The 12,214-nt window shown below is 39.5% G+C and overlaps 2 pseudogenes; one reads left to right on the top strand and one right to left on the bottom strand.

Annotated features, from left to right (window-relative positions):
* The window catches only part of LOC106733955 (zinc finger protein 596-like), a 7,647-nt pseudogene extending 2,760 nt beyond the window's left edge, over positions 1–4,887 (bottom strand).
* A 3,467-nt stretch (positions 4,888–8,354) lies between these two features.
* On the top strand, positions 8,355–11,673 carry LOC102481156 (28S ribosomal protein S31, mitochondrial-like; annotated as a pseudogene).
* The last annotated feature ends 541 nt before the right edge of the window (positions 11,674–12,214 follow it).

Here is a 12,214-nt window from a genome sequence, read left to right as displayed (position 1 = left end):
CATTGTTTCTGATGAGAGGTCTGCTGTTAGTCTGATGGGATATCCTTTGTAGGTAACTTGTTTCTCTCTTGCCAATCTTAGTATCTTGTCTCTTTCTGTGGTTTTGGTGAGTCTGGCTATAATGTGTCTTGGAGAAGATCTTCTTGGGTTGATTTTATTTGGGGTCCTTTATATTTCTTGGGACTGGATCTTTGAGTGCCTCTCCAGGTTTGGAAAGTTTACTTGCAGGATTTTATGGAAAAGATTATCAATGCCCTTATGAGTCTCTTCACTTTCTGGGATGCCAATTATCCAGATGTTTGGATGTTTGATGGTATCTAGTATTTCTCGTATATTATTCTCAAATTTTTGGATAATTTTCTCAGTCTTCGTGGTGGATTTTTCTAGGTTAGCAATTTTCTCTTCTACATCTGAGATTCTATTTTTTGTATGATTTAGTCTGCTTTTAACACTTTCAAGAGATATTTTTTCTTCCTGTATTATAGTCTTCATCTCTAACAGTTCCATTTGATTCTTTTGTAAAGTGTGTAATTCCTCGTTTAGATCTTGCAAGAATTTTCTCACCTCCTGGGACACATCAGCTCCTACCTCCTTATTCTTCTGCAGTTCATTGTCTCTTCTCCTCCATCTCTGTTAGCATCACCATTATGAATGTTCTAAATTCTTTATCAGACATTTTCATGATTTACATTGAACTGTCTATGGATGAAGAGGAGTTATTCTTTTCCCTTGGAGGAGAGGTATTTTCTTGCTTTCCCATATTTCTTGTGGTCCTGCAGTGATTTCTAGTCATCTTATGGAAAGTGTGTTTCTTCCAAAACTTGAAGTTCAATTAGTTCTCAAGAGCCATGAAGATGTCTTCTGAGGCCTGCTCCCTTGTTTCTCCACTGGATTTGTGGGCTGGAGGCTGAATTATCAGTAGAAAATCTTCATTTCTTTATTCTCTGAACTCACTAGTTCTCAGGAGCCATGAAGGTGTCTTCTCAAGGTTGTTTATTAGTCATAGGCTTGTACAGGGATTTTATCTTTTGGAGAAAAGAGAAAATTATAGAGCTGATTAAATCTTAAAATGTTATTTTATTTAAAATATTAGGCATGCAGTCATATTTATACAACTGTCCTATAACAAGGTCTCATATTATGCCTTTGCTTCTAGTTAATTTCTTTCCTATGTTCAAACTACCCCAAACTTTCTGCTGGAAAACACCTTGATCCCATCTTTGAGTACAGTTAAGTAATTATGCCAAATTTCTAATTTACTCAATTTACTCATTTTATGAGTTTCTATTGGGCTTCTGGAAAAGTCATGCATTTTTGCATAGAAAAAATATGTAATTACTTTTTTGACAACGCAGTATTAGGAAGAAAAGGGTTCACACCAATAGAGATTACCATTGTACTAGTGGTGGATGTGTCCTCTTTACAGTTATATTGTAAAAGTATTGCTTCTTTTGAAGATCACCATTTCTACCTGGAGTAATTAAAAAATAAAATTGGAGGTGTAATGGCTATGTCGCTGGACTCTCATGTAGTTGACTGTGGTTTGAGTCCTGGACCAGGTGGCTTATGCCAGGCACGTGTGCGTGTTTGCCCAAGATCCTGAGAGGAGAGCAAAAGAGAAGGGATTGTGGCGTGACCAACCCCCCTTTGGGGGTGGTTTCTTACTTTCTGTCTCTTTGTCTCTGTCTTTCTGGCAAGCGCACATGCTTTATAGCAAAAACCTCTCCAAAAAATAAAATAAAATAAATAAATAAATAAATATAATAAACTAAAATAAAATTGCTAGAGGCTAGAAGATGGTGTCACAGTTACGGCAGTGGACTCCCACATGGTTGTCTGCCATTCAAATCCTGGACCAAATGGCTTAAAATCACATTGGTGTGTGAGAGTGGATGTCCAAAATCCTGAGAAGAGACTGGAGGGGACTGTAGCATGGCCGTGCCCCATAGAGGGTGACTTCTCACTTTCCCTCTTTGTATCTCTTGCGAATGCACACACCCTATGGCAAAAACCTTCAAAAGAAAAAAATAATGAAAAAATAAATAAAATTGCTAGCATGACATTATGGGAATGATATTAGGAAAATGAAAATGTTAAACAAACCCAGTGTCCATTTGAGTAAATTTCAAATATTGACACACAAAAAAATGATAAAGATCCTCAAGGGAGCAGAATATTATAGGATCCTAAAAACTGACATTTTCAATATATGAGGAAGAAATAAAGACAGCAAGTTGTGGGGAGGTAACAAAAAAAAATATTCAAAGAATAGAACCATGACAAGGATCATAACATGAAAGTTATCTCCAATAAGGACATAAATGTCCCTTCTACCCAAAGCAAAAACAATGACAGAAAGACACTTAAATAGAATTGTTGTTTGTAAAGTATAATCACAATATCTCAGGAATTCTTCCCATGTGCCTTTGAATACATTCAGGAAACATGACTAACTTATAAAATCTTTGAGGGCCAGTCAGTGGTGTGGTAATTAAGGTGCTAGATTCTCACATGACCAACCTTGGTTTGAGTCCTGGACCTGGCAGCTTGAAAATTACACTGGGCCATGTGTGTGTATATGCCCTAAATCCCAAGAGGTGACTGAAGGAAATGGGATTGTGGAATTGTGATGTGGTCAACCCCACTGGAGGGTGATTTTTTACTTTCCCTCTCTGTATCTCTCTCTCTTTTTTTTGAAAAGAACTTATTTTAATTTTATTTATTTGTTTGTTTATTTTAAATTGACCAAAGAGACACAGAGAGAGGAAAAGTGAGAAAGCAAGCCACCAGGTCCAGGACTTGAACCACAGTCAGCCTTGTGGGAGTGTTCAGCTGGCCCCCTCCCTCTCTGTCTCTCTCTGGTGAGCACATGTACTCTATGGCAAAAATCTAAAAAAAGAAAGAAAGAAATTTCTTTCCATTTATTCAACGACCATATTCTGGCTTCTATTCAATCACAGCTTATTAGAGCTCACCTGGATCTGGGCTTTGGAGAAAATTTATTTCTTCTCTTAAAAGTCCTCTTCCATGTTCCAAATGAGAAATCATACCTGATTTGCAGAGTTGTTTGCCTGTTTTGGGGAAAAAAATAAATGGATTTTGAATTCTGTTGATAAAAATGCCCTGTCATGAAGAACAATAAATACTACTGAAGAAGAACAAGCTCACCTTAAGAGGTCAGGGAAGGGGGACCAGCAGTTAGCATAATGGCTATGTCGCTGGACTCCCATGTAGTCAACTGTAGTTCGCGTCTTGGACCTGATGGCTTAAAACACATGCCGGGCACATGTGTGTGCGTACCCAAGGTCCCAAGAGGAGAATGGAGAAGGGATTGCAGTGTGGCCATCCCCCCTGGGGGGGTGATTTCTCACTTTCTGTCTCTCTGTCTCTCTCTGTCTGGAGAGCGCATGCACCCTATAGCAAAAACCTCTCCAAAAAAAAGAGGACAGCGAAGGAAGAGGACCTTGAAGACAACATTGACAGTCCTTCATGAGAAAAATTATTATTCCTAAAATGTTCCCAAAGACATTAAAGACATAATTTCCAATGCTCATGCGCAAGTGCAAGACAGACAGCAGACTCCTAAGTATTTTTAATCAGTGAGAAATTTATAAGTTTCAATGTTTGAATATTGTATTAAACAAGTTAAGGGGGACACATCCCATATGGCCAACTAAGTGGATCAAATCTTGGACCTAGTGGCTTGAAAAACATGTGGGGTATGTGTGCATGGGTACCCCAAATTCCAAAGGGGTGGAGAAATGGAGGAGGAATTTTAGCATAACCATGCCCCATTACTGGGTGCTTTCTCCCTCTCCCTTTCTCTCTCTGTGGTAAGCACACATGGCCTCCAGTAAATTAAGGGAAAAAGGGGCCAGCAGGTGTTGTAGTGGTTAAGGGCACAGGACTCCCACACAGCCAATGGCAGTTTGAGTTCCGGACTTGGTAGCTTGCTTTCTCTGTCTCTCACTTTGTCCCTCTCTGGTTAAATTAAAATATATAAATAAAGTTACATTAAAAAAGAATGATAATTCTTAAATTAAGGAAAAAAGGAATCTAACAAACACAAACCCCACCAGAACAATTTAAGTTCTATATGGAAAAATCCCCACAGTAGAATTATTATTTTATACTTTACTATTTTTATACACTTATTTTTCCATTCAAAAACAGTAAGTTACCATCACTGTTCTGAGTGCTGACTGTTAGAAATTAAGTAGCAAGGACACAAGGGCTAGCTCCATGGCCTAGCAGGAAAGCACTAGAGGTTGGATCCCACATTGCAACTACAGTTCCAATCCCTGCCCCAGTCAATCTAAAGCATAATGGGCATGTGAGCAAGTGCCTAGGATGTGACAAGCAGGAGGAGTGGAGGAAGGGGAACATAGCATGAACAGACCCTATGGAGGGTTCTCATCTCTCTCTCTTTTGTGCATACACACATTTGCTCTATCATGAATAAAGAGAAGCAAGTAAAAGGACATGAAATTATCATCAGATTACATTCTAGTGGAATGACAAAGTAATGTAAATGAAAAGTAAAGAAACAAGTCACTTTCAGATAATTGTGAATGTTATGAAGGATCAAAGCAGAATTTTTAGTGACAGACGGGAAAGCTAGTCTAGATACTTGTAGAATAAATGAATGAATCAGTGAGAGAATGAATGGATGAATATAAGCATACACACATAAATAACAAATATTAAAAGACTAACCAATAGAGACCAGATGACTAATGTTCTCTAGCATCACATCTCTGAACAGCTTTCTCTGAGATATATCCAGCAGGGCCCACTCTTCTTGGGTGAAGTCTATAACTACATCCTTAAAGGCCATAAATTCCTAAAACATTATGAATATTCTATTTCAAACAAAGCCCTCTTCAAGAGAATATGGTCAAAGTGACAGCGCTAAGGAAGTGGGAATGGTAGGCAGAGAAAGCTCAGTGTTTGTGGTTCTAGTCACATTGTTCTCATTCTCACCTGGACATCTGTTTTTCACATATACTCGAGATAGATATCTATATCCATATCTGTACTTCACATAAATATGTATTACATGAAGTGTGGATAATATAATCCAATAAACATGTAATTAAGACTTCCAGATACTAAATAACATTTGTACTTGGACACTCATAACTAAAATTCTCCTTTTCACCAACTTCAAGTAAATCCATAGAGTCATCACAAAGCAAGCAGGATTAGCCTTCTGCCAACTTAATTATATTTTAATCTTTACTATTGCAGTTCTGCTATACAGCCTGTTTCCTCATCAGTGAAATGGTTTGGTGACCGGTGATGCATTCTATAATACCCAGTGAGCTATTGTAGTATGTAAAAGGCCTCCCATCAAACATTTCTTAAATACAAGTCACAGGCATATTATTCATTAAATGACTGAGAACACTGAAGCAATATTCAGGATTCTGTAGCTTGAATAAGTGTCATTCAGAACTAGTGACTGGCAGGTATTGCCTAGCATATCTATACAACTCAAGTGTTTATTATAACACATTAGGATGAATGGTTCACCAGTACAAGTCAAGAGCTCTTCTATACTGTAGGACAGTTACATTCTGATCTTTCCCATGCCTGAGGATCCCCTTTTTTTTCCCTCTTGGACCTTCATTTTCATTATCTCTTTTGTTTCTTAATATTGTTTCTATATACTCAGAAGTTAAAATGTCTTGGGACCAGCAGTTGGCATAATGGCTGTGTCACTGGACTCCCATGTAGCCTACTGTGGTTTGAGTCCCAGACCCAGTGGCTTAAACTCACGACAGGCACGTGTGCATGCGTGCCCAAGATCCTGAGAGGAGAATGGAGGAGAAGGGATTGCGGTGTGGCCATCCCCCCTGCGGATGATTTCTCGCTTTCTGTCTCTCTGTCTCTCTCTGTCTTTCTGGTGAGCACATGTGCCCTATATCAAAAACCTCAAAAAAAAAAAAAAAAAAGTTAAAATGTCTCGATTGTTCTGGGCTCTCCAAAATATGTCCCGAGAGTCTTTAATTTGCTCCATTTCGTATACTCCTTTACCTAAATGAACAGCCAAACTTAAGGAAATAAAAATCTCCATATTTTGGGGCTGACAGGTGGCATGGTGGTTAAGGGCACTGGACTCCCACAAGGCCAACCACGGTTTGAGTCCTGGACCTGGTGGCTTGCTTTCTCACTCTCTTTCTCTCTTTCTCTCTCACTCTGTCCCTCTCTGGTCAAATAAAAATAAGTAAATGAATAAATAAAGTTAAACAAAATAACTCTTTTTAAAAAAAACTCCATATTTTCCTTCCAGGTATTAAATTTGAAAAAAAGATTAACTATAAGGAAAAAATCATGATTGAGAATGAGGGTAAAAATGATTTTAGTTTTTCTTATAGGTTTTTCAAACACTTCAAATAAATTCTATCAAAATTTTAAGAAATTTAAAATAGAAAAAAATAAATGAAGAATTCATTGTCTTCTCTAGTAGAAGCCTCTCTGCTTCCTCTTCCATGGGCTTCCATTCTATGTGGCTTTCATCTTGGGAAGATAGTGCATCCTAACTCCATTGAGACAGATTTCCTAAATGTGGGGCCTTTATATCTCTTCATCTGGCTGTTCTCTCAGTTGTAACAATGTATTAAATGAGCTCACCTAGGGAAAAAATGCCTCTCTATGGACCAGCAGTTAGCGTAATGGCTATGTCGCTGAATTCCTATGTAGTCAACCATGGTTCAAGTCCTGGACCCTGTGGCTTAAACTCAGGCCGGGCGCATGTGTGTGCATGCCCAAGATCCTGAGAGGAGAATGGAAGAGAAGGGATTGTGGTGTGGCCATCCCCCCGGGGGGTGATTTCTCTCTTTCTGTCTGTCTGTCTCTCTGGCGAGCACATGCACCCTATAGCAAAAACCCTTGAAAAAAAATTGCCTCTCTATTGGTCTATAACTTTCTGTTCTAGTGGATATACTAGCCCTTTTCCTTCACCTTCACCAACTTCAGTCCCTACAATCCTAGCCCATTCCTGCCAATAATACAGTTAGTAAATTCTTTTCTCAATGAACCATGGGCTTGATGAGAGAAACAAAACATCTTACATCTATTCTGGAAATACACAGCCTTAAAAGAGGCTGAAACATCTCAGTGTAATGTTGGACAGAGATTTTTTTTTGTTAATTATTTGTTTATTTATTATTATTTTAAAATTTGCTATAAGGCATGCATATTCTCTCTCCAGAGAGAGAGAGAGAGAAAGAAAGAGAGAAAGTAAGCCACTAGGTCTGGAACTTGAACCGTGGTTGGCCATGTGGGAATCTAGCATCTTAACCACCATGCCACCTGATGGCCCCTGGAGATTACTTTTTTTTTAATGAATCCTTTTTAATGAATCCTTGATCCAATATGACTATTCCAGAGTCCCAGGGAAATCAACTAGTGCTCAAATCCTTGAATCATCCCAAGAGAAATCTACCCATACACGGGTAACAGAGGTGCAATTTCAGTAGAAGGACTTCCCCCACTCACCTGTGACTGCATTGTCACTGGCTCAGTCACTAGTTGTATTTTTCTGGGTTTTCACTCACATTGTCTAAGCACTAAGGTAGCAAATGTGAGAAAGAAGAAAATCTATGAGACTCTAGTTGTGTCCATCTCCAGATCCACCTGTCTGAAAGACACAATTTGTTACTTACAAGTAGCCCCACACAACCAGCAGGGGTACAATATGTCCTAAGAGAAATAGGGAAGGCCTACTCTCTTTCAAGGCTAAAAGTAAGAAAGCTGTGACTATTGGTGCTAATAAAGAAGACATAAATACCTTGATTTTAACGATTAGAATGTGAAAGTAGTTAAGTTTTATATGCTGATTAGCTGATGGTATTCTGAAGTTTTCATTTCTTTCCATGGTTTCAAATCATAGGGATTCTCGACTCTAGTCACATGTGGCTTTTGGCTTCCAGCTCCAGGTAAACACTGTGGAGTGTCTCAGATTTAATTACTCTTGGTTTTTGTACTAACAGTCATTCTCTAACATCCATTCCAGCCTATTAGCATCTCAGTTCACTTCCTTCTTCCCTGCCCCTCACAATCTGGACACACTAGCCCTGAATCATTTTGGAGTTTCTAGCAGTATCACTCCCTCACCCCTACTACATTTGTTCTACATAGACTTATCAATCAAGCAACTTCAGGTTCCATTTCATGAGAAAGGTTCATCAATTCGGTGACAATATCTTATAGGAAATTCTTCAAGATGGAAAAATAGTAACAATATGAAAAAAAATCAAAGTATATGTGATGCTGTGATTTAAAATAAGGGATAGTGGGGGAGGGACGGGGTATTCCAGTGAGTACTTTATTCAGTGTGTTTCTCCACAATGTAACCGAGATTCTCAGCATTCCTACCTCTTCGCCCGCTTTCCTGCCACCCTTTGTCTTCTGGAAACCAGCAGGCAATGGCGGTTATCGTGCTTCTGGCTGCACGGCACGGAACAGTCAGGACAAAAAATAACATCCAAAGGTATTTTGGCACCAACAGTGTTACCTATAGCAAGAAGGATGAGCAGTCTGTTTCAACCAATGAGATTTCCAAAAAGACTTCAGAGAGCTAAGACAATGTCAAAGAAAATACAAAAAAAGACTTGTTAGATATTATTAAGAGCATGAAAGTTGAATTAAGTACAGTAAATGTACAAACAACAAAGCCACCTAACAGAAGACCACTTGCAAATTTGGAGGCTACAATTGGCAGGCTTCAAAAACATACGGAAGATACATCAAAGAAGAGAAAAGAGCAGCTGAGTCCTGAGTTGGTGGTGGCTGCATCTGCTGTTGCAGAATCCCTCCCTTTCAACAAGCAGACGACTAAATCAGAACTGCTCAGGCAGCTCCGGCAGCATGAGGAAGATGTAAGGGCACACACAGGTAGAGGAAAGAGACCTAAAATTAGTTTCAGGAACATAGTATCAGATATGAAAGTTGCCAGATCTGCAACCCCCAGAGTTAGTACAAGACCAGAGCATCAGATTCAGTTTGATGAAGGAGTGGACAGTGACCTTGGCCAGGAGAAGACGGCTGATCTTAGAAATTTTGATTCAGAGCTGATAATAACATTTTTAAGAAGAAAGATATTTAGTTGTCTTTTGCTTACCTAAAACGTTTTTATTGTCCAGAGACATCACCTTCACTTTGGGATGTGGAATTCGCTAAGCAGGTGGCCAGAGTCAGTGAACAGCCTTTTCAGAATGGGTTTGAAGAGATGATCCAGTGGACAAAAGAAGGGAAGCTGTGGGAGTTCCCAATTAACAATGAAGCAGGTTTTGATGATGATGGTTCAGAATTTCATGAACACATATTTCTGGATAAATACCTAGAGGATTTTCCAAAACAAGGACCAATTCGTCACTTCATGGAGCTGGTGACTTGCGGCCTTTCCAAAAACCCGTATTTAAGTGTTAAACAGAAAGTCGAGCACATAGAGAGGTTTAGAAATTATTTTAATGAAAAAAAGGACATTCTAAAGAAAAGTGACATACAGTTCAATTGAAGACCATGGAAATTTTTATTTCAAATTGCTGGCAATGAAAATAAAATAATTTTGCTAGAAAAAAAAATAAATAAGGGATAGTTTGTTTTAATCTCTGGTTCCTGGCACAAAGCCCCTAAAACCCTTGTAATCTGAGTAGTAGGAATGCTAGGAGAATATTTTGTTCTATTTGGTCTTTCACCCTAGTTCCTGCCACAGCTAATCTCTTGGAATTTCCTGAGTGACAGAAGCATATTTTGATCTAATAAGGTGACTCTTGGTAGGCTCCTAGATAGGAGCTGGTCCCCTGAAAGACTAACCCATAATTGGAATCTTGGAGCTTACAGTGCCATCCTTCATTCCTAGGGAAGGATAGAGGGCTAAAGATTGAGTTAATAATTGGGAACCAGCAGTTAGCATAATGGCTATGTCGCTGGACTCCCACGTGGTCAACCGCGGTTCGCGTCCCGGACCCGGTGGCTTAAAACTCACGCTGCGTGCATGTGCGTGCGTGCCCAAGATCCCGAGAGGAGAATGGAGGAGAAGGGATTGTGGTGTAACCATCCCCCCGGGGGGTGATTTCTCACTTTCTGTTTCTATGTCTCTCTGTCTGTCTGTCTGGCGAGTGCATGTGCCCTATAGCGAAACAAAACAAAACAAAACAAACTCTCCAAGATTGAGTTAATAATCAATCATGCCAACATGATGATGCCTCCATTAAAATCCCTGAACTATGGGATTTGAGAGCTTATGGGATGGTGAATAAGAACAAAACCACATCCTGGGAAGATGGTGAATCCTAACTCCATTAGGACAGATTTCCTAAATGTGGGGCCCTTCTAAATCTTTCCCTTTATGTCTCTTTACCTGGCTTTCCCTTTGTAATCTTTATCCTTTGTAATAAATTAGCAATAATATGTAAACTGTTTTCCTGGGTTCTATGAGGCAATCTAGTGAATCAACCTGAGAAAGGTATCATGGAAATTGATAACCAAGTGAGAAAGACACTGTGGTAACCTGGGAACCTACTACTGATGACTAGCATCTGAAATGATACGTAGCCTTATGGGACTGGGCACACAACCTGGGACTGCTGATGGACAAGGGGGACTTACCCATGTCAGCCCCAGCCAGCATGGACCACTGAGGACAACACCTTCCAACATCCCTGGGCAGATAAATGCAAACCAAGATGTTGACCTGGGCCTAGAAAGAACAGTTGCCAGAATTGCGGCTAGGTGGTGAGTAAGACATACTGCTGGGGGCTTCATGTTTATGGTAGGTAGGGCTGCTGTACTGCAGGGATATGAGCATGGATCAGGAGTCATGTCCCCATTCCACTGCTCAGCTGTCTAGGACATCTCCTCAAGGTTGGTGGGCATTAAAAAAAAAAAAATGACTGGTGGGAATATGACTTGTTTTTTAAAGCCATCTTAAATTTCAAAAGCAAATAAATGACTAAAACGTGTATCTGTTGATATAATTAGCCAACATGAGAAAACTTTACTCATAGTGTTGGTTATAAAAATTAAATGAGATAAAAAGCATTTAGCACAGAGTAAGTGTTTGCTGTCTGTTAGCAGTTATATTATTATTCTGTTAATTTAACTCCTTTGGTCTTTACTAGAGGTAGTACATAAGTGACCTATTATACATATCAAGGTCTAAAAACATTGATTCAGAGCTGATAATAACATTTTTAAGAAGAAAGATATTTAGTTGTCTTTTGCTTACCTAAAACGTTTTTATTGTCCAGAGACATCACCTTCACTTTGGGATGTGGAATTCGCTAAGCAGGTGGCCAGAGTCAGTGAACAGCCTTTTCAGAATGGGTTTGAAGAGATGATCCAGTGGACAAAAGAAGGGAAGCTGTGGGAGTTCCCAATTAACAATGAAGCAGGTTTTGATGATGATGGTTCAGAATTTCATGAACACATATTTCTGGATAAATACTTAGAGGATTTTCCAAAACAAGGACCAATTCGTCACTTCATGGAGCTGGTGACTTGCGGCCTTTCCAAAAACCCGTATTTAAGTGTTAAACAGAAAGTCGAGCACATAGAGAGGTTTAGAAATTATTTTAATGAAAAAAAGGACATTCTAAAGAAAAGTGACATACAGTTCAATTGAAGACCATGGAAATTTTTATTTCAAATTGCTGGCAATGAAAATAAAATAATTTTGCTAGAAAAAAAAATAAATAAGGGATAGTTTGTTTTAATCTCTGGTTCCTGGCACAAAGCCCCTAAAACCCTTGTAATCTGAGTAGTAGGAATGCTAGGAGAATATTTTGTTTTATTTGGTCTTTCACCCTAGTTCCTGCCACAGCTAATCTCTTGGAATTTCCTGAGTGACAGAAGCATATTTTGATCTAATAAGGTGACTCTTGGTAGGCTCCTAGATAGGAGCTGGTCCCCTGAAAGACTAACCCATAATTGGAATCTTGGAGCTTACAGTGCCATCCTTCATTCCTAGGGAAGGATAGAGGGCTAAAGATTGAGTTAATAATTGGGAACCAGCAGTTAGCATAATGGCTATGTCGCTGGACTCCCACGTGGTCAACCGCGGTTCGCGTCCCGGACCCGGTGGCTTAAAACTCACGCTGCGTGCATGTGCGTGCGTGCCCAAGATCCCGAGAGGAGAATGGAGGAGAAGGGATTGTGGTGTAACCATCCCCCCGGGGGGTGATTTCTCACTTTCTGTTTCTATGTC

The sequence above is a fragment of the Tupaia chinensis genome, unplaced genomic scaffold, assembly GCF_000334495.1.
Source record: "Tupaia chinensis unplaced genomic scaffold, TupChi_1.0 Scaffold146604_1, whole genome shotgun sequence".
NCBI classification, from domain to species: Eukaryota; Metazoa; Chordata; class Mammalia; order Scandentia; family Tupaiidae; genus Tupaia; species Tupaia belangeri.
This window is presented reverse-complemented; position numbering and strand designations above follow the sequence as displayed.